General features: G+C 43.2%; 2 pseudogenes; both read right to left on the bottom strand.

Annotated features, from left to right (window-relative positions):
* Window positions 1-17471: 17471 nt before the first annotated feature.
* LOC123386975 lies at window positions 17472-18512 on the bottom strand (annotated as a pseudogene).
* On the bottom strand, window positions 17633-20951 carry LOC123389125 (annotated as a pseudogene).
* Window positions 20952-22520: the final 1569 nt, after the last annotated feature.

Genomic DNA, 22520 nt, shown 5'->3' with positions numbered 1-22520 from the left:
CTTAGGTCCCATGTATATCTCAGGTTGAGCTGGAGCATTGGTTTTCTACCCCTCAGTCTTGGGCTCTAGAAGAGGAGTGAAATGTCTGCCTGGTCACTGACTGTTTGACATACAACTCAAATGATTTCACTCATATGCATAATTTAAGAAAGAAAACACAAGGGAAGGTGGGGGTACGGTAGAAAAAAGGAGAATGGGAAGACGCCATAGGAGACTCTAAAGGGTAGAGAGCAAACTGAGGGTTGACGGAGGGTGGGAGTGTGGGATGGGCTGATAGGGGACGGGGATTAAGGAGGCCACTAATTGTGACGAGCACTGGGTGATGCATGTAAGTGATGAGTCACTGAACTCTACTCCTGAAACCAACACAACAAAACAAAAAAACGAACACAACTTGACTTCAGTCCAAGGTTGTGGAGTATATCCAGAGCTCCTCCCCACCGACCTGTGAAGGCTGCTGCTGGCTCCGTGCTGCCAGGCAGCCTGGGAATGCGTCCACGCCAGAGCACTTAGCAGGTTGGAGGGGTGGAGAGGGTCCAGGCCCCATGGTGAGAGTGTGAGCCCCTGGGCTGTCAGGTCTAAACCCACTCTGAACTTGCCTATTTCAAGCATTAATTTATTTCCACCATTATTAGTTTATCTTACTTCAGTAAGTATGTCTAGTCCCTTGCCATCCAAAGGGTCCTGGCCAATGCATCAGAATGGGAAGGGCATAGTCAGTTCTCAGGGGAGCTGTGGAATGGCTCAGCTCTGTCCCTGGAGAAAAAAACCCAGAGCAGTGGGAGAAGAACCAGCAAGAGGTAGAGGTCCCTGTAGGGCTCGTGGACTTATTTGTTTTTTCCTTATTTTAGGGTACATTTTGTTCATGTGCTTTTTTACTATGAAATCACCCACTTCCTCTAGGCTTCTAGGCTGATACAATAGGTTTCTCTTTAACCTTTCATTTCTTCTCTTTTTCTGTTTTTTTGTTTTGTTTTGTTTTGTTGTCAGAATTAACCCAATTAAGGAAAAAAATACTGATATGTTATTATTTACTCAAGTCCATACTTATTCAAGTTCGCTCTGTTCTACCTTGTCTGGTTCCAGGATCCCATGCAGGACACGTGGTCATCATGTCTCTGTAGACTCTCCTTGGCTGGGACAAGCCCTCAGACTCATCTTGTTTCAATGACCTCCATGGTATTGAGGAGGACTGGTCAGGCATTTTGTACACAGGCCTGCATTAGGATTTATTTATTGCTCTCATGGTTAGACTGGGGTCATAGGTTTCAAGGAAGAGGATCACAGAGACAAAGTCTCTGTCATCACTAAACAGTAGGAAGACTTGTCACTGTCCGTGTTAACGATGGTCATCCGGTCAAGGTCAGTCTTCCCCACTGTGAAGTCACTCTTTCCCACGTGCATATCGTACATCTTCTTGAGCAGGAATACGCTGGCTGAGCCCACATTTTAGGAAAGGGGAGTTAGCACAGCTCCCTGATGGACAGCTGTCTCCATCTATTATTTGGAATTCTGATAGGAGAGGTCTATTCAATCCCTCTGGTAGAAAACCTATGTAATCTGTTAATAAAAATGCAACTGAGGGGCGCCTGGGTGGCTCAGTCTGTTAAGTGTTTGCCTTCAGCTCAGGTTATGATCCCGGGGTCCTGGGATTGAGCCCAATGTCGGGCTGTCTGCTCAGTGGGGAGCCCGCTTCCCCCTCTCTCTCTCTGCCTGCTGCTCCCTCTGCTTGTGCTCTCTTTCTCTCTGTTAAATAAAATCTTGAAAAAAATGCAAACTGAGTAAAAGATCACACTGGCTTTATTGAAGGATTCATTAATCAGATAGTAACCCATGTAGCAAATAGAAAGGAGCTCTTTTGAACTGCAGGGATGGGAAAGTTTTTAAAGGCAGAGAGACAATTGAAAGAAGGAACTCACAAAAGATGTGTTGTTTTAGGAAATGTTGCTCTCCTAACAGGGCCAGAAGGGGCCAGTCAGTACACTTTCCAGGTTAACTGGTTAAATGTTACGTGGGGCATGTGTGTGAAATCACAGTTTGGTTGGGTATTAAGTCTTGGTTTGCAGGCCTGGGTTTCTTAACATAAGTGACTCCATTTTGGGCCTGTGGCTTCCTTTTAAACGACTCTTTCCTTTGTACCCACCTGGGTAGTCATTTTAGGCTGTTGCTTGGTGTTCGGCTGCTGGGCTCATTCCTGCTTTGGTGTTTGAGAACACCTGTTTTCCACTGACATCATTTCATCTCTGTGGGGTTTTTTGGTACCCTTGGTACCTCCTCCTTACTTTCTTTTACTCCAAGATTATCCTGGCTGCTCTACTTACTGTCTCAGTCATGGTCAGCAATTTCTTCAAAGAACCCTGACTCCTTTTATTAGAGAATGGTATTAAAGTCTCACCGTGGGAACTGAATGTGCTCAGCGGACAGTGCAAGGCAATACATGCAAATATTCCAACCTATGGAAACCCACCTAATTAAAGATTTCCACTTGGAATGGTCTGTAGCCATACTAAGTTCAGATGAGTTGATGCTGATGTCTCCAGCCTGGTCCATCACCACAGGGTTGTTGCGACCTTCTCCCTCTGCGGTTCTGTAACTTTGTACTCTAGCAGTGGCAAACTAGCTCCTGTCACTGCCATTAATTTATTAATGTATTTAATTCCTTGCTCCATTCCAGATTGTGGGTGTGGTGTTTTCAGAGCTGTTAGCCACCACCCTGATAGGAAAGAACTTTAACAAATAGAGTCCACTGGGAACGTACATTTTTTCTTCAATTTACGGATTCATTTCCAGAGTTACTAGGTCAGCACATCTTGCCACCCATGTGACAGGAGGACTTTTTTTTTATGCACTTATAATACAGTCAGATTATTTGTCACACTCTGTATTCCTTTGAAAGGGAGAAAGAAATTTGCCTTGATCAAAAGTTTTTGGGGCGCCTGGGTGGCTCAGTGGGTTAAAGCCTCTGCCTTGGGTTCAGGTCATGATCCCGAGGTTCTGGGATCAGCCCCGCATTGGGCTCTCTGCTCAGCTGGGAGCCTGCTTCCTCCTCTCTCTCTGCCTGCTTGTGATCTCTGTCTGTCAAATAAATAAATAAAATCTTTTTTAAAAAGTTCTTGCAGCTGGACTAAGGACTAGAATGATATGAAACAGATTAACAGCAGAAGAGGGAAAAAAGTATAATTACATATGCACAAAGGCCCAATAAAGAAATTGAGACCCAAAGAAATGACAAAGACAGGGAATTTTTTTGTTGTGGTTTTTGTTTTTGTTTTGATTTTGTTTTGTTTTTGTTTTTGTTTTTGATTTTGTTTGTTTTTTTTTTTTGTTTTTTTTTGTTTTGTTTTGGTTTTTTATTTGTTTGGTTGTTTTTACTTTCTGGATAAAGAGAAGTAAAATTGTGAGGAATTCAGAGCAGAAAGGAAACAACCTTAGGAGTTTCAATTATAAGGAGTTCTAAACCGAATTTGGGCTGGGGTAGTAAATTAGTAAAAACTAACAAGGGTCATTTATAAAATCTTCTAAATTTGGGGCTCTAAATTTCTCATCTCTGGAGATGTCAAAAGTCTCTTTGCCTCTGGGTACAGGGACATCTTCACACGGAGATAGATTTCCTGCTTCCTGAGGACAGAGGAGGGTCTGAGTGTCCTCCTTGCAGAGACTCTTAAGTAACTTTTATTTAAAATCATCAACGTGACAAAGTGGCACATTGTGTGCTTCCTGGCCTTGGTCCCGAGGCCATCCTGTGAGACTCGCCCATCCTAAACTCTTAATTTTAGTAGATTATGATTTACTCTTTGGGATGTGAAGATGTTTGGGTTTTGACAAATGCAGAGTGACAGGTACCCAGCACGATAATATCATGGGGAATACTTCAAACCTGCACCCCCTCATCCTTTTGTCATCTCTGTAGTTTTGCGTTTTCCAGAATGACCTATAAATGGAGTCTTCAGAATGGATTCTTCCATTTAACAAAATACATGTAAGATTCATCCATGTCTTTGTATGGGGTTCATTCCTTTTTACTGTTGAATAGATTAACAGGAGGAAAACAAAAAGAGGTTTAGTAGCATGCATATGTCCTGTTTACACGGGAGATATGCTGGAAAATGGAGTAATTCCTCAAAGTGGCCCAGCCCTCACCTTAAATGCCATCTTCAGCTAAAGACAAAAAGATTTTCAGTGGTGAGAAGGCCAGTTAGAGGATGTTATCAGGTGAGCACAGTGTGCAAGGAAATGGTTGTTACACAGGTTTAAGTCAGTGCCTTCTCTTTTGGTAAGAGTTTCTTGAGATTTAGTCATTCTGTTCCTGACACAGAGGGAGACGGGCTTACAAATGGAGCTTTCCTTTACAAGTGTACACTTCACTCAACAAATGGCAACATCTGCTCCGTTTTCAGATTCTCTCATGTCTGCTATTTCTTAAAATTGATCAGACTCGAATAATCCTTGCACCAAAGAGGCATAATTGGGATGCCATGTTCTGCTTGCTTCACCTGAATGCCATCCAGTTTACTTCAGGATTCATTCATGGAAAGACATCCAGATTTCTTTATGTGTTCAGCCATTATGAATAGAGCTGCTGTGCTTAACTCCATGCTAATTTTTGTTTGGGTTGTCTCAATACTAGAAGTGCGATTTTTAGTTAGTAAGGTGAGACTTACTTAGCTTTTTAAAAAAAAAACTCTGTCACACTGGTTTCCTCTGTGGCCTCAGGGAATATTTCTCCCAGTTGGAAGGAGCATTCCTCACCTTCCAACAATTGGTATTCTTGTTGTTTTTTTTTTTTTTTTATAATTTAGCGGTAACAGGTGTGTAGCACTATCTCACTGCTGTTTAAATTTGTTATGTCCCAAGGATAGATGATGTTGAGCTTGTATTTGTGTGCTTATTTTGTATTTGTATGTCTTCTTGGTCAAGGCATCTGTTCAGATACGTATCAATGATCAATTGGGTTATTTCCTTTTTGTTGAGTTCTGAGAGTTTTTGTATCTTTTGATTACAAATGCTTTGCCAGATATGTGTTTTGTGATAATTTTATCTCCGTGTGTGGATTGTGTCTTAGTTTTCTGAGCAAGCAACTTCACAGAGAAGTTTTCATTTTAGGAAGTTCATGTTATCAATTTTCTTTTCTTGTGGATTAGCCTTTGGTCTTGTGTGTTAAAAGTCTTCACCAAACCCAAGGTCATGTAGATTTTCCTTTATGTTTTCTTTTAGATATTTTGATGGACTTGCATTTTTTTTTTAATTTTTAATTTTTTTTTAATTTTTAAATTTATCTACAATTCGGAATGAATTTTGGTAGGTTATAAAGTTGGTATCTGCATTTCATTTAATTCCACAGAACTTCCAATTAATTTTTCCTATTTCTGGAGATGTCAGGGGATATCGGGCTGGATATCAGTTTGAATTTCCAAAATTCAATGGCTTCAGCTGGACCAGGGAGAGGGTACAGTGTCTCCACTGAACTGAGCGCACCTCATCATGCACTGCCCCTACCGCCCGCAGGGGGCGCTCGAGCCCAGCTCCGGGATCGGTTAGGGGCCTGCACTTCCCTTCAGCCAGGAGCAGGACCTCTTCCGGACCCTCTGTGGGAGCTTCTGGAGGATGTGGGGCCACATCCACACAGACAGGAGCCCGGCCTCCTCAGGACTCGCAGGGGGAGGAGAAGGTGAGAAGCAACCTGAGCGACGTGTGATCACAGGATCCCACTGAGGACAGTGCGCTGTGTAGATGGTGGAGTTTCCATGGTTTTGTGTGTGGTGACGAGGCGTCCACGGCGGTGCTGTGTGGGGGCCTGTCAGGTCTCTGCTCTCTGGGTTCGGATGCTCCCCGCATCCTGCATCCGTGTTTGTGCGCCCCAGGATTCTGTTCCTGGGGCTTCTCAGACCGTCTGCAGTCAGGGAGCTGCCGCCCACCTTGGGGCTCGTGCTCCCCCAGCCTAAGCCCTGAGGCGTCCTTCCCGCGTCCACACCCGCTCCAGGGTTGGTCTGGAGTCTGGGAGTCCAGGAGCAACAGAGTAGCACGGACTCTGTAGATGACTGTAGGGAGAGTAGGTACTTTCCCAGTGTCAGTTCTTCCCTGAGCACAGTGTCTTCCCGTCTCTGCGTGTCTCCCTCCATGTCTGTCATCAGTGTCTCACGGCTGTCAGAGGACAGGTCTGTCACCTGCTCAGTAGGTCATGGACAAGGTGAGGGAAGTTGTTGGAGGGGTGCTTGGAAGGAAAGTCCCCTAAAGAAAGGCAGGGGTTCCGGGTGATGGAGGATTCTCACCGGCTAAGCTGCGGGGATGGTGAATTTCTTGTAGGAGATGAACCTCCAGCTTCCCTGCGGGACCTGGAACAGATGAGTCTCTTCTGTCGAGGATTGCAGTGTGGGGTCTCTAATGTGCACTGAGCACGAGGCACCCCCTTCCAGCCTCCCTTTCTGGCATTCCCAGTCCACTTTTACTGAGGCTTCCCTTCTTGCTTTGCAGAGTTCTAACCAGGTTGTGGGGGAGCGTTGTGGAAAACTAGAACTCTAAATCCCATGGCTCCTACTGCACCCGAGACAGGCGGCCCGAGTTTAATCCTCCCACAAGTCTCTTGCTAACATAGGGCCTCCTCCAAAGAGCGAGTGGCCTCTCCATGGTGGGAGACCTGGATCTGGGAGGGCTTGACCTCCATCCTGAAGTCTGATGTGCTCTCTGGTTCTGTGACATGGTGCTAACATGGACATTTGGAAGAGTCATTTAGTCTGCGGTGATTTCAGATCTGCAGTAACTTGTCACAGCAAAACAAATATGCTTTATCTTCACACTCAGACTCCCCAGCTGTCGTTTCTTTATCACGTTTGCCACTTCACATGGGCTACTTGGGTGCATTTTACCCCAAACAGGGACACTGTCTCATGGAACCACTGTGTAACCCCAAGTGAGGAAATCTCATGGAACCACTGTGTAACCCCAAGTGAGGAAATCATGACGGTTCCCACTTGTGAACCCAGACCACAGGCCCACTCCAGCTGTCACCACCTGCCCGACGGTCTGAAATGTCTTCTCCATTCGGATCCAGTTTTCTTCTTCTGGAATTTCTCCCAGGACTTTCCCTTATTTGGGTAACCTTGATGGATTTAAGGAACACAGACTGCTCCAATCTGAGTGGTATTTCTATATGGCTTATGTCACTGGGGCTGTTTTCAGTGTCTGTCCACGTTGTGACACACATCAGTCCCTCACTCACTTTTTCACGGTGACTAAACATAAGAACTTTGACCCCTTAAAACATCACAGGTACACAGTTCTCTGGCCTTAGCTAAGTTCCTACGGTTGTACACCATTCTCCAGAACTTTCTCATTCTCCCGGAGGGAGTCTGCATGCATGAAACACCAACTCCCCATTGTCCTTTCCCCTTGGCCCCTGCAGCCACATCCAGCTTTGTGTCCCAGACTCATCCAAGTGGAATCAAACAGTATCTTTCCTTCCATGACTGGCTAATTTCACTTAGAATAATGACTTCCAGGTTCAACCCATGTTGTAGCCTGTCAGAACTCCCTTCATTTTTAAGACTGAATCGTATTCCATGGTGTATAAACCACATTTTTCTCATCCATTCATCTGTCAGTGGACACTTGGGTGACTTCCACCTTTTGGCTCTGAATAAGGTGTGAGAAATGCTCTGAATAAGGGTACTTCTACTTTCAGTTTTTGGGGACATATAGGCTGCAGTGGAATTCTGTGTTTGATATTTTGAGGAGCCACCATAGTTTTTCCCACAAATGTGGCATTTTATTTTATTGCTTCATAGTGATGAAGTCTTGGATATAAATGAGGTTTGGTGGGGTAAGGTCCAGACTTGAAGACCAAGAAAGAATTCTTGAGACATCTTTGGTGCAAAATGATGGTTCGTTAAAGCCCGGGGACAGGACCCGTGGGCAGGACCCGTGGGCAAAAAGAGCTGCTGCCCCAGGGCTGTGAGGAGTGGTCCACTATATACTTGCAAGTTGGAAGGGGGTTAGGGATAGGGAAAGTCTCTAAGGAATTTTGGAAGAAAGGTTTCCAGGACCTTGAGGAGCTAAGCTAATGTTGGGGAAAAGTTATTCATTACTGGTAATAAAACCTTTGTCCTGAGTCCCTTTAGATGTATATCAGTGGGCCATATGCTTGTACAAATATTTCCTTCCATTCTGGGGGCTGTCTGTTCACTTTCTGGATAGTATCTTCTGATGTACAAAGATTTTTTTTTTTTTTTACGTTACTTTTGCTTTAAGAGTGAGTGAGAGGGAGTGTGCAAGAGGTCAGGGGTAGAAGGAGAAGGAAAGAGAATCTTAAGCAGGACTAAGCCAAAATTAAGAGTCAGATGCTTAACCAACTGAGCCACCCAGGCACCCAGGAATGATTTTTAATTTTGAGGATATTATTTTGTCTATTTCCCTTCTTATGCTTTGGTGTCATATCTAAAAGCATTGTTAAATCCAAGGTTATGAAGATCTATTCCCATTTACTTATTCTAGAGTTTATAACTTTACCTGTTATATTTAAGCCTTTAATTTATTCTGAGTTAATGTTTATTTGTGGTGTGAAGTAAAGGTCCAGTTTCATTCCTCTGTACCCTTTGTCTAGCACCCTTTGTTGAAAAGACCATTCTGTCCTACCGCTGTGATGTTGTCCATCCTTTTCAAAATTAAGAGGACCATAGATGAGGGGGTTTATTTCTGGGCTCTCAGTTAAATCCCACTGATGTGTGTGTGTGTGTGTGTGTGTGTGTGTGTGTTTAAGATTTTATTTATTTATTTGACAGACAGAGATAACAAGTATGCAGAGAGGCAGGCAGAGAGAGAGGAAGGGAAGCAGGCTCCCTGTTCAGCAGAGAGCCTGATTCGGGGCTCCATCCCAGGACCCTGAGATCTATGACCTGAGCCGAAGGCAGAGGCTTAACCCATTGAGCTCCCAGGTGCCCCAGTCCGACTGATTTGTATGCATACTTTAAAATTTTATTTTATTTTATTTATTTATTTTAGTTTTTTTTTGAAATTTAAATTCCATTAGTTAACATATAATGTATTATTTGTTTCAGGGTGTGCACATACCTTTATGACAGTATCACAGTGTTTTATATACTGTTGCTTTGTATTAAGATTTGGACTTTGGAAGTATGACCTTTCACCTTTAATCTTCTTTTTCAAGATGATTTTGGCTACGTTGTGGCCCCTTAAAATTCCATATGACTGTTAGGATTAGCTTGTGCATTTCTTCCCGAAGGCCTCTGTGAAATTCCTTGGGGATACATTGAATTTCCATATTGCATTTGTACTGTTGCCATCTTATCAGTAGTACATCTTTTCATCACCATGGGGTGTTCTCAGATTTATTTAGGTTTCCCTTACTTTCTTTCAGCAATGTTTTGCAATTTTCAATGTACAAGACTTGCACCTTGATTACATCTATTCCTAAGTATTTGGTCAGTATTGATATTCCCTAAAATGGAATTATTTTCCTAAATTCCTTTTTGGATGATTCATTGCTAGTGTATACAAATAAGAGAGATTTTTGTGTATTGATATTTTGTTCTGTAACTTTGCGGAATTAAGGAACTGGCTGTAATCATTGAAGAGACTTTCTTTTTTCCGTTGGATATTCTTTCCTGCTTTGTCTAAGATTAGTTGACCATGAAGTTGTGGTCCATTTTCTGGGTTCTCTATTCTTTTTTTTTTTTTTTTTTTAAAGATTTTATTTATTTATTTGACAGACAGAGATCACAAGAAGGCAGAGAGGCAGGCAGAGGTGGGGGGGGGGGGAGCAGGATCCCCACTGAGCAGAGAGCCCAAGGCTGGGATCATGACCTGAGCTGAAGGCAGAGGCTTTAACCCACTGAGCCACCCAGGCACCCCTGGGTTCTCTATTCTGTTCCACTGATCTATGCGTCTGTTTTTGTGCCAGCACCCTACTGTCTTGATGATCACTGCTTTGTAATACAACTTATGGTCACCTGCCTTGGTTTTAAATGGCTATTTCTGTGCTGGCGCTTGTGAAATGTGGGCACTCAGTCTGGATGCACATCCCATTGGGATTCCTCAGTGCCCACCAGTGGGTCTGTGCTTGTGCCCTCATCTGCCTGCACAGCATCTTTAGCAAGCATTCACTGAGTGCCAACTGTGAGCTCCAACAAGGCACAGAGCATGAGAGTGAGAATTAAGATACAGGATCCCTGTCCTCCTGGGACTTGTAATGGCCCCATCCTCCTGACTCACCCCATCCTCCTGACTCACTTCTTTCCTATTGTGGTGTAACTGACATACAATTGATACTGTTAAGCACATTTCAGGGTCCAATTCAGTGACAATAAATACACTCACTGTTCTGCACCTGCCACCTCCTTCCATCACTGCCACTTCTTCATCATCATCAAGCTGAACCTCTACCCATGAGACCTGAATCCCCCATTCCCCCTCCCCAGCCTCAGCACCCAGCAGCTCCCTTCCACCTCTATGAATTAGAGTACTCTCTGTCCCTCACTGGTGGGGTCCTCCAGTATCAGTCATTTAGGGACTGGCTTATTTCATGTAGCACAATGGGCCCAAGTTCTGTCCACATGAGCCTGGACCACATGAGCCACACTTTTCCCCCAAAGGAATGGCTCACCCCTCTCTTGTCTAAGTTGAGCTTAGACAACAGGTCCCTCTACTCCCCTCATTTTCCTCTTCAGCCTGAAGATGATCCCAACCAATCTGAAGCTTTGAAGACCAGTTCAGCCAGATGCAGGAACATACCCCAGGGGTCTCTGCCTCACCTGTCCTATCTGTCCTGTCCACAACAGGTACATGCACTCCGCCCCCACCAGCTGGCCACCTGCTCCTCTCACAGATGTCCCCATCTCAGGAGGGGAAACACCAAGTCCAGACACTTGGATTCCTCTGTGACTTGTTGCTTTCCACGAACTCTGCCAGTAGTGAGGTGGCAAAGGAAGATATTCGATGTCCAAACTATTTAAAGGCATACATGAGTCTCTGCTGCCTCGGACAATGGGTAAGAGTTGGGGCAAATAGAAACCTAGCAGAATCAGTGAGTAGATGGGGAGCTTTAGGGAAGAAAGGCCTAGAAACTCTGACCTATTCCTGAGCCCCTAGGACACTGCATGCATAGGCTGGGTGCCTGCTCAGGGCCAACCTGAGAAAGCCCTAGGCTCTGCCCTCTGGTGATTGTCAGACTCAGCAGGTAGGAAGTGAAGGCCTAGGCAGAGTGCTAAGAGGCTGGTGTTGAAGGTGCTGAAGGTGCTGGTGCTGAAGGTGCATCCCAATACTCACACACTCAGAGCCCTCCTCCCCATCTGCAAAGACTGGAAGTTGTTTTTTTGTTTGTTTTCTTTTGTTTTGTTTTTCAGAAGAAGGGAATCTTCCAGATGTTTAAGGAAATCTCGCCCAATTGACAGTTGACCACTACATTCACAGTTGATCACTACATTCACTTCTGTGGCCGCATACAACAAGGGATACAGATTTGGAAAAATCAATTCAGAAATGTCCCTAAACCAACAGCAGAACTGCAGTGAAAGGAGCAACAGCAGTGGACTCTGGGCAGGGGGATAACTGGTATTTGACTTGCTACATTGCACTATTCACAGTGCCCCAGATCCAAAGGCAGAGAGATAAGTGGTGGTGACACAGGAAAGGAATCTATTTCAGTGCAGCCAACACCAAAAGGCAGAGGACTGGCATGGTCTCCTGGGCTTTTATATGAGGAAAATCTAGGGCAAATGTTGGTGGGCAGGTGCAGGGGGTCAGTAAAGTTCAAGTCAACCATTGTCTTGGGGTCCATCATGCAGGGTCTTGCTTGTGTTGGGAGTGGTTATTCTTTTTTTTTTAAGATTTTTACTTATTTATTCAACAGAGATAAATCACAAGTAGTCAGAGAGGCAGGCAGAGAGAGAGGGGGAAGCAGGCTTCCCGCTGTGCAGAGAGCCCAATGTGGGGCTCGATCTCAGGACCCTGAGATCATGACCTGAGCTGAAGGCAGAGGCTAAACTCACTGAGCCACCCAGGCTCCCGTAGGCAGTGGTTATTGCTTGAGGGGTCGTTTTGGTGCCCACCGAGTCTTTGACTTGAGTTAACAAATGAGCCGGAAGGAGGGACGTAGTCAGGAAGTACAGATAAAAGTCAGAGTGAAGGTAGGTAAAGACCTCTTTCACTCTGAGAGTAGGGGAGCTCCAAGCCTCTGCTACACACCTTGCCCTGCTCATCACTTCTGGCTGCCTGGTCCTGAGTTCTGTCCTTTTAATGAACTGGTCATCTAGTAAGTAACATGTTTCTCTGAGTTCCATGCCCCTCAAGCAGACTATTCGAACTTGAGGAGGAGGTTGTGGGGCCCTCCAATATCTGTAGCCATAGCTTGGAAACGGGTGACCTCTCTGCCCAGTCACTGGCTGACCACTAAGTTAACAGCACGGGGGTTTAGTGGCCACACAGCACAGAAAACAGATTGGACAATATTTGTTCAGAAAAGTCACTAAGCCAATAGCAGCAACCATAATGAGCAGCAATAATGAAGCCTAGGGTGGGGAAGGTCTGATATTCAGGATGCTTCCATGATAATATTCATCATCACACCCTGAACTTGTCAGTGGGACCAAGTCCCCCGGCTACAGGTCAGGTAACTTCCTACCTGTTCCACCTGCCTCTCCCTGGCTCCCCCATCCATGCACAGCCCTGTGCTACTTCCCAGCAGAGGGCAGCTTTAACCAAGTTCAGGAAGATGGGATGGGTTTTCCTGACTCCACCTGCCACCCCCCACACACACACCTAGGGCTGCAAAAGAGGAAAGTTTTCTTCAACTCCTCTTAAGATCCCTGGCTGGGTCTGGAAATTGACAAAGATAGAGGAACAGGAGAAAAGCTGGCAAAGTGTATTGATTTTTCTGGTGGGAGCCTCACGAGAACATTGAGACCAGCAGAGGCGATTGGGGCAGACAGTTCTATGTTTTTTTTTTTTTTTTTAATTTTTTATTTTTGATAAACATATATTTTTATCCCCAGGGGTACAGGTCTGTGAATCACCAGGTTTACACACTTCACAGCAAACTATGGACAGTTCTATGTTTTAAGCAGAGAAGCAACCAATGTGTGAAGAATTGAGAGACAAAGGGATTTGAGCTAGGGCTGGTAAATGGTAAAAAAGTAACTAGGAAGACAAAGGTTAGTTTAACCAGTTTTGTTCCTACAGCCTTTGTGGCCCTAAATTCCTTGACTCTGGTGATCAGCACGTCCTTCCTGTGGTCTGGGGAAAGATAGTGCCACATGGGAGTATTTTGACCTGCTTCAGGGAAGAAAGGCTGATGGCTGGGAATCAGAGGGACCTTCCTGCTTCTGCTCTATGCAAAATTCTTTCAGTTTCTTTTTTTTTTTTTTTTATTCTTTCAGTTTCTATATTTAATTTGCCAAGGTGCCAAATTTGAGGGAGTGTGTCCTAATGCTCACTGGCCTGGTGCTGTACTCCCTCTCTTCCTAGTATCCAGGACACTGAATGTGCTGCTGTGGAGACCGCCCAGCCCTTCGGCAGCCCCTTGTCCAGGAAGGCTCCTGCCTCTATGGAAGGGTTGCCTAGGACTTCCCACATGGGGGCCCTGTTGCTAAGGGTGTCCGTCCCTCCTTGGCGAGATTGGGTGAGAGTGTGCAGATCTCACTTCGAGAAACCGACTTCATTTCCTGCAAATGTCTACCCAGTAGTGGGATCATACAGGAGTTCTATTTTTAGTATTTGGGGGAAATGCCATACTTTTCCCAGCATGGAGAGATTAATTCTGGATGATTTTACCTATAAACCAGAGACTTTTTAAGAAACTCTCCAGCAGAGATCATGAGGACAACATTTTCAAGGCCTTGCACAGTATACTAACCATAGGAACAAACAGGTAACTCAGAAACTATTGAAATGAAGAACTGGTTCTCCGTCCATTTCTGGCTAGTGTGCTGGTCTGTGGGTTGGGGGTGCTCACTGATGAAGCCCCTGTGCTCAGTACAGAGCAGGGACCCCAGATCTTCTGCTGAGGAGGGCATGAGGGAGGGAGAGAGTGGAGGGAGGGAGAGAAAAGAGGGAAGAAAGGAAAGAAGGGAGGGAGGGGAAGGAGGAAGGGGGGGATGGGGGAGGCAGGGTGGGAGAAAGGGAGAGGAGGAGGAGGATGGCAGGGTGGGAGTGAGGGAGGTGGATGGGAGGGAAGGCAGGAGGATGGGAGAGGGAGACAGGAGAGGAGGAAAGACCGATGAGGGGGCAGGAGGAGAGGAAGGGAGGGGAAGGAGGGAGGAAGGCTGGGAGGGAGGCGGGGAGGGGGATGGAGTGGGGGAAGGGGGAGGGGAAGGATAGAGGGGTGGAGAAATATCATTGTGGGAATTAAGCTGATCATGAAGGCGTATGAAGTAGCGGTTTTTACGTATTGAGGGTATGATTTGTTGGCGTATATAGTCGTGCTAGTTATTATGATGGGGAAAGTAAGTATTAGTAGTGTCACAAGTACAGAGGAAGTGAGTAAGTTAATTACTTTTATTTGGAGTTGCACCAATTTTTTGGTTCCTAAGACCAATGGATTACTACTATCCTTTAAAAGTTGAAAAAGCCGTGTTTTTATACACGGGAGCATGAGTTAGCAGTTCATGCGTGGTGCTTTTTCGGTAAATAAAAAGGTTTGAGCTTTTATTGTTAGATTCACAATCTAATGTTTTTATTAAACTATATTTACAGTAAATGTACCCTAAGATAATTTTAGGGTTGAGTGACAGGAGGAGTAGAGGTAGGAGGTGGAGGGCTATAAGGGAATTTTCCCGTGTAAATGATGGTTTGATATTTTTGATGTGATGTGTACACTTTCCGCGTTGTGTAGTGATTAGTATATATAAGGAGTATAAGGCGGTGATGGTAATGTTTACTCCTATTAGGGCAATGGTAATGTTGGATCATGAGAATGAGGCTATTACTACGAATAACTCTCCTACTAGGTTGATTGTGGGTGGTAAAGCTAAATTAGTTAAGCTGGCAAGTAGTCATCATGCAGCTATTAGTGGTAGGAGTGTTTGTAATCCTCGTGCGAGGATTATAGTGCGGCTGTGAATACGTTCGTAGTTGGAGTTAGCTAGGCAGAACAACATGGAGGATGTTAAACCGTGAGCAATTATTAGGGCTGTTGCTCCTATATAGCTTCATGGTGATTGGATTAGTACAGCTATGATTACTAGGGCTATGTGGCTTACAGAGGAGTAGGCAATTAAGGATTTTAGGTCTGTTTGGCGTAAGCAGATGGAGCTGGTTATGATTATCCCTCATAATGATAGTATTATAAAGGGGTATGCTATGTAGCTTGTTAGTGGATTTAGTAGTATGGTGATTCGCATCATTCCATATCCTCCTAGCTTAAGGAGTACGGCGGCAAGGACTATGGATCCCGCGATAGGGGCTTCTACATGGGCTTTTGGTAGTCACAGGTGGAGGCCATATAGGGGTATTTTAACTATGAATGCTATTATGCATGCTAGTCATAGTAGGGTGTTGGATCAAGAGTTTGGTAAGGGTTGTGCTCAGTATTGTATGATTAAGAGATTAAGGGTACCTAAGTTGTTTTGGAGTCATAGTAAGGCGATTAGGAGGGGCAAGGAGCCCACTAGAGTGTAAAATAAAAAGTATAGGCCAGCATTTAGTCGTTCTGTCTGGTTGCCCCATCGAGTGATGATAATTAGTGTTGGCATGAGAGTAGCTTCAAATAGAATGTAGAATATGATTAGTTCTGTGGCTGTAAATGTTATAATTAGGAACAGTTGTAATATTACTAGCATTGTGATGTAGAGTTTTTTGCGGGTTAGAGTTTCTTTTGACAGGTGGTGTTGGCTTGCTATGAGCATCAGGGGAAGAAGCCATGTTGTGAGTACTAGTAAGGGCGTTGATAAAGAGTCTGCGAAGAATAGTAATGAGAAGTTTAGGCTATTGTCTGTGAGTTGATTTAGGTACGTTAGACTGATCAGACTAATTAATATGCTGTGAGCTGTTGTGTTAATTCAAATTATATTGGGTTTTGATAGTCATGTTAAGAGGATTAATATTATGGTTGGGATAATAATTTTTAGCATTGTAATAGATTTAGGTTTTGTACATAATCTGTTCCGTATGTGGAGGAAATTATTACTAGCAAGGATAAGCCTAATGCTGCTTCGCAGGCTGCAAATACAAGGAGGATAATAGGGGTTATACTGGCTAGTGTAAAGTGATTTGCCAGGATGGTGACTGTTATTATGACGAAGAGGGATAACATCATACCTTCTAGGCAGAGAAGAGAGGATATTAGGTGGGATCGGTAGATTAGTAGCCCTATAAAGGATAGAGTAAAGGCTAGAAAAATGTTGATATATACTACGGACATTTGATAATTGTAATATGAGTTACAATCTAATGAGTCGAAATCATTTGTTTTTGTTAAACTAATTATCATATTCGCTTCATTCTAGGCCCTCTTCAGTTCATTCGTAGGCTAGGCTTGCGGCTAGTAGGGAGATTAGGGCTAGTGCTATGGTGAGTGTAGTTTTTAGGTTAATTGATTGTGAGGCTCATGGTAGAGGCAGTAGTAGTGCAATTTCTAGGTCGAATAATAAGAATGTAATAGCTACCAGGAAAAATTTTATGGAGAATGGTAAGCGTGCTGATCCTAAGGGATCAAAACCACATTCATATGGGCTTGCTTTTTCTGTGTAGACATTTAGTTGAGGTAGTCAGAATGCGATTAGAATAAGTAGAGATGCTAGGGATACATTGATAAGTATGGTTAATATTATATTTATTATTTCTCTCTGGGTTAGACCAGAACTAGTTAATTGGAAGTCAACTGTACTTGTTGATACTAGAGAAATAAGATCCTCATCAATAGATAGATACATATAGGAATAGTCATACGACATCTACAAAGTGCCAATATCAGGCAGCTGCTTCGAATCCAAAATGGTGATTAGATGTAAAATGGTAGCTTAGTTGTCGTAGGAAACATACGATAAGAAATGTAGATCCGATAATGACATGGAGGCCGTGGAATCCTGTGGCTATAAAAAATGTAGAGCCGTAGACTCCGTCTGAGATTGTGAATGGAGCTTCGTAGTATTCGGAGGCTTGCAGGACAGTAAAATACAGGCCTAGGGAGATTGTGATAAATAGGGCTTGGAGTATGTGTTTGCGGTCCCCTTCTATGAGGCTGTGGTGGGCCCAAGTAATAGAGACTCCGGAGGCTAGGAGGACAGAGGTATTTAGTAATGGTACTTCTAAGGGGTTTAGGGGTGTAATACCTGTAGGTGGTCAGCACCCTCCAAGTTCGGGTGTTGGGGCTAGGCTTGAATGGTAAAAAGCCCAGAAGAAGCCTGCGAAGAAAAAGACTTCGGATGTGATGAAGAGGATTATTCCGTATCGTAAACCTTTTTGAACAGTGGGGTATGGTGGCCTTGAAATGTTCCTTCTCGGACCACATCTCGTCACCATTGATATATGGTTAGTACATTAGCTGTAGTTCCTAGGGTTAGAAGAGACAATGAATTGTAGTGGAATCATATTGCTAGTCCTGATGTTGTAAGTAGGGCGGAAAGAGCTCCTGTCAGGGGCCATGGGCTTGGATTAACTATGTGATATGAGTGTGTTTGGTGGGTCATTAGGTGTTGTCATGTAAATATAGGCTTACTAGTAGGGTAAAGACGTAAGCTTGAATAAGGGCTACTGCAAATTCTAAGATAGTTAATAAGACAAGGATGGAAAAGGTAATTATTGCTGTAACAGTACTAATGTTTATTAGGGCTAGGGTGGCTCCTCCAATTAAGTGAATTAATAGGTGGCCCGCTGTGATGTTAGCTGTTAGTCGCACGGCCAGGGCCATGGGTTGAATAAATAGGCTGATAGTTTCGATGATAATGAGCATGGGGATTAGGGGTAGTGGGGTTCCTTGTGGTAGAAAGTGGGCTAAAGAGGCTTTTGTTTTGTGTCGAAATCCAGTAATTACTGTGCCTGCTCATAGGGGGATAGCTATTCCTAGGTTCAGGGACAGTTGTGTGGTAGGGGTAAATGAGTGAGGTAAGAGACCTAGCAGGTTAGTAGACCCAATAAATAGGATTAGGGATATTAGTATTAATGCTCAAGTTTGTCCTTTTTGGTTGTGAATGGACAGCATTTGTTTTGATGTTAATTGAACCAATCATTGTTGGATAGAAATGAGTCGGTTGTTAATCAGTCGGTTGGGTGAGGGGAATATAATACTTGGGAATATGGTGATGAGGATGACGATAGGCAATCCTATTATTGTAGGGGTAGTGAATGAGGAAAATAGATTTTCGTTCATTTCTTTTCTCAAGGTGTAGTAGATTTTGATGTAGCCACTAATTTTGGTTCAGGGTTTTCTGGAAAGTTGTATTTTGATAGTTTTAGTTGAAATATAAAAAATAGGGTTACAATTATTGATAAAATAGTGATAAATCATGTTGAAGTGTCTAATTGTGGCATATCACTGAGGAGAGATTTATGCTCTCAATCTTTAACTTAAAAGGTTAATGCTATTTAGCTTCTCGGTGAATTTATAGTATTGAGGCAGATCATTTTTCGAAGTATGATAAAGGTACTAGCTCAAGGACAATAGGTATGAAGCTGTGATTAGAGCCGCAGATTTCAGAGCATTGGCCGTAGTATAGTCCCGGTCGCATGGCTATAATAGTAGTTTGGTTAAGGCGTCCTGGGATAGCATCAGTTTTTAATCCTAGGGATGGGACGGCTCATGAGTGTAATACATCCTCGGAAGAAATTAGTATACGAATTGTTATTTCTATTGGGAGCACTACTCGATTATCCACTTCTAGAAGTCGTAGTTCTCCTGGTTTCAGTTCTTGAGTTGGGATTATGTAGGAGTCGAAGTTTAAGTCTTCGTAGTCTGTATATTCATAACTTCAGTATCATTGGTGACCCATAGTTTTTACGGTTAAAGAGGGGTTATTGATCTCGTCTATCATATAGAGAATTCGTAGCGAGGGTAGAGCGATTATGATCAAAATAATGGCTGGTAGGATGGTTCAGATTGTTTCAACTGCTTGGGCGTCTATAGTACTTGTATGCGTAAGCTTGGTAGTTAATATTACTGAAATAATGTAAAGTACAAGAGAACTAATTAGAAAAACAATTATTAGTGTATGATCGTGAAAGTGTAGAAGTTCCTCTATGATAGGAGAGGCTGCATCTTGGAGGCCTATTTGGAAAGGGTATGCCATAGAGATATAAAGGACTTTCACCTATAATTTGACTTTGACAAAGTCATGTAATTTTTACTAATACCTCCTATCGAGAAAGACATAGTGGTTATGATATTGGCTTGAAACCAGTCTTAGGGGGTTCGATTCCTTCCTTTCTTATTTTGATAGTACGTAGGTTGGTTCTTCGAATGTGTGGTATGGAGGGGGACACCCATGCAATCATTCAATGTTAGTTGAGGTTAATTCAACTGTCAATACTTCTCGTTTGGATGCGAAAGCTTCTCAAATCATGAAGATCATTAGTATGACTACCGTTAATGAGATGAATGAGCCCATGGAGGACACTGTATTTCATGTTGTATAAGCATCTGGATAATCAGAGTAGCGTCGAGGTATGCCTGATAGGCCCAGGAAATGTTGAGGAAAGAATGTTATGTTTACTCCTACAAATATGATCGTGAAATGAATTTTTGCTCATACATCATTTAGGGTATAGCCTGTGAATAGTGGGAATCAGTGGACGAATCCACCTATAATTGCAAATACTGCCCCTATTGAAAGGACGTAGTGGAAATGTGCTACTACATAATACGTATCGTGAAGGACAATGTCTAGTGATGAGTTAGATAGTACAATGCCCGTTAGACCCCCCACTGTAAATAGAAAAATAAACCCTAAGGCTCATAGTATAGCAGGAGCTCATTTGATATTTCCTCCATGCAGAGTGGCTAGTCAGCTGAATACTTTTACTCCTGTGGGGATAGCGATGATTATAGTAGCTGAAGTGAAATATGCTCGTGTGTCGACGTCCAGGCCCACAGTAAATATATGGTGGGCTCATACGATAAATCCTAGGAAACCAATTGATATTATTGCCCATACTATTCCCATGTAACCAAATGGTTCTTTTTTTCCTGAATAGTAAGTTACGACGTGTGAAATGATACCAAATCCTGGGAGAATCAGGATATAAACTTCTGGGTGCCCAAAGAATCAAAATAAGTGTTGGTACAGGATAGGGTCCCCCCCTCCGGCTGGGTCAAAGAAAGTAGTATTTAGATTACGGTCTGTAAGTAATATAGTAATGCCGGCTGCTAAAACTGGCAGGGACAGAAGAAGAAGTACGGCTGTAATTAAAACTGATCAAACAAATAGTGGAGTTTGGTATTGTGACATGGCAGGCGGTTTTATGTTGATAATAGTAGTAATAAAGTTGATTGACCCTAAGATAGATGAAACACCAGCTAAGTGTAGAGAAAAGATTGCCAGGTCCACGGATGCTCCAGCATGTGCTAGATTTCCTGCTAAAGGGGGGTATACAGTTCATCCAGTCCCTGCACCTGCTTCTACCATAGAGGAAGCTAGTAGGAGAAGAAAAGAGGGCGGAAGAAGCCAGAAGCTTATGTTGTTTATCCGTGGGAATGCTATGTCAGGTGCGCCGATTATTAAAGGAATAAGTCAGTTCCCAAAGCCCCCAAGCATGATGGGTATTACTATGAAGAAAATTATTACAAATGCGTGAGCAGTTACGATTACATTATAAATCTGGTCGTCTCCTAGCAGAGCGCCAGGTTGACCTAGTTCAGCACGGATCAGTAGACTGAGAGCGGTCCCTACCATTCCGGCTCATGCACCAAATAAGAGGTAGAGGGTGCCGATGTCTTTGTGATTAGTGGAGAATAATCATCGATTAATGAACATAGGTAAAATGGCTGATAAAGGCATTAGACTGTAAATCTAAGAATAGGGGTTTAAGTCCCCTTTTTGCCAAAAGCTCTGTGGTGAAATATCACGTTGAATTGCAAATTCAAAGAAGCAGCTTCAACCCTGCCGGGGCTTCTCCCGCCTTTTTTCCTTCGCGGCGGGAGAAGTAGATTGAAGCCAGTTGATTAGGGTGTTTAGCTGTTAACTAAAGTTTCGTGGGATGGTAGCCCACCAATCTAGGAAGGGCTTAGCTTAATTAAAGTGATTGATTTGCGTTCAATAGATGTGAGATATACCCTTGCAGTCCTTATGATGGGAATCAGGAGTTAAGTGAGTGTCACTTACTTAGGGCTTTGAAGGTCCTTGGTCTTTTTAACCTAAACTCCTAGAATAGTGTTGGTATTATTGGGGTGAGTGGGAGAAGTATAGTTGATATCACAATTAATGGGGGTAATAGGGTTGTATTTTTTGTGCTTTCAAATTGCCATTTTATTTTTATGTTATTTGTTGAGGGGAATAAGGTTAGTGCTGTTGCGTATGTTAGTCGTATGTAAAAGTATAAGTTTAGTAGGGCTGTGATTGTTATGAATATTGCTGCAGTAATTATGTTGTTTTTTGTGAGTTCGTGGATGATTATTCATTTGGGTATGAAGCCTGAAAGTGGTGGTAAGCCTCCTAGTGATAGTATGATGATAAGGATTAGTGAGGTGATTAGTGGGAGTTTATTTCATGTAAGGGATAGTGATAGTGTAGTTGTAGATGAGCTGAATGTAAATAGTATGAATGTTCCTAGTGTTATTATAATGTAAATTGTGAGGTTTAGTAATATCAGGGTTGGGTTATATGTTGTTACGGCGATCATTCATCCTATGTGTGCGATTGATGAGTAGGCTAGAATTTTTCGTAGTTGTGTTTGGTTAAGGCCTCCCCATCCTCCAATTAAGACAGATATGAATGCTATAATTATTAATAAGTGTGTGTTTATGGAGGGGGCTATTTGGTATAGGACAGATAGGGGGGCAATTTTTTGCCAAGTTAGTAGGATTATTCCTGACATTAATGGGACTCCTTGGGTTACTTCGGGTACTCAGAAGTGGAAAGGCGATAATCCTAGTTTTATTGATAAGGCTACTGTTATTATGTTAGATACGATTGGGTTTAGGATGTTTAGGGCTGTTCATTGTCCTGTTAATAATAGGTTTATGATAATTCCTAGTATTAGGAGTATAGATGCAGTGGCTTGGGTGAGGAAATATTTTGTGGCTGCTTCAATTGCTCGTGGGCTGAATTTTTTTATTAGGATGGGAATGATGGCTAGTATGTTTATTTCAAATCCGATTCAAATTGTTAATCAGTGGGAACTTATTAGTACTATGATAGTCCCTGAGATAATAGTAAATATGATAATGGTGAGAATAGGGGGTTTAATTAGTACGGGAAGGGGATAAACCAACATTTTCGGGGTATGGGCCCGATAGCTTAATTAGCTGACCTTACTTTAGAATTTGGTGTAAATTTGGTAGCACGAAGATTTTTGAGTTCTTAGGATTAGGTTCGATTCCTTTAGTTCTAGAAATAAGAGGGTTTGAACCTCTATGATTTACT

Source organism: Mustela putorius, unplaced genomic scaffold (genome assembly GCF_011764305.1).
Source record: "Mustela putorius furo isolate JIRA1106 unplaced genomic scaffold, ASM1176430v1.1 tig00003949_pilon_pilon_pilon, whole genome shotgun sequence".
In the NCBI taxonomy this organism is placed as follows: domain Eukaryota; kingdom Metazoa; phylum Chordata; class Mammalia; order Carnivora; family Mustelidae; genus Mustela; species Mustela putorius.
This window is presented reverse-complemented; position numbering and strand designations above follow the sequence as displayed.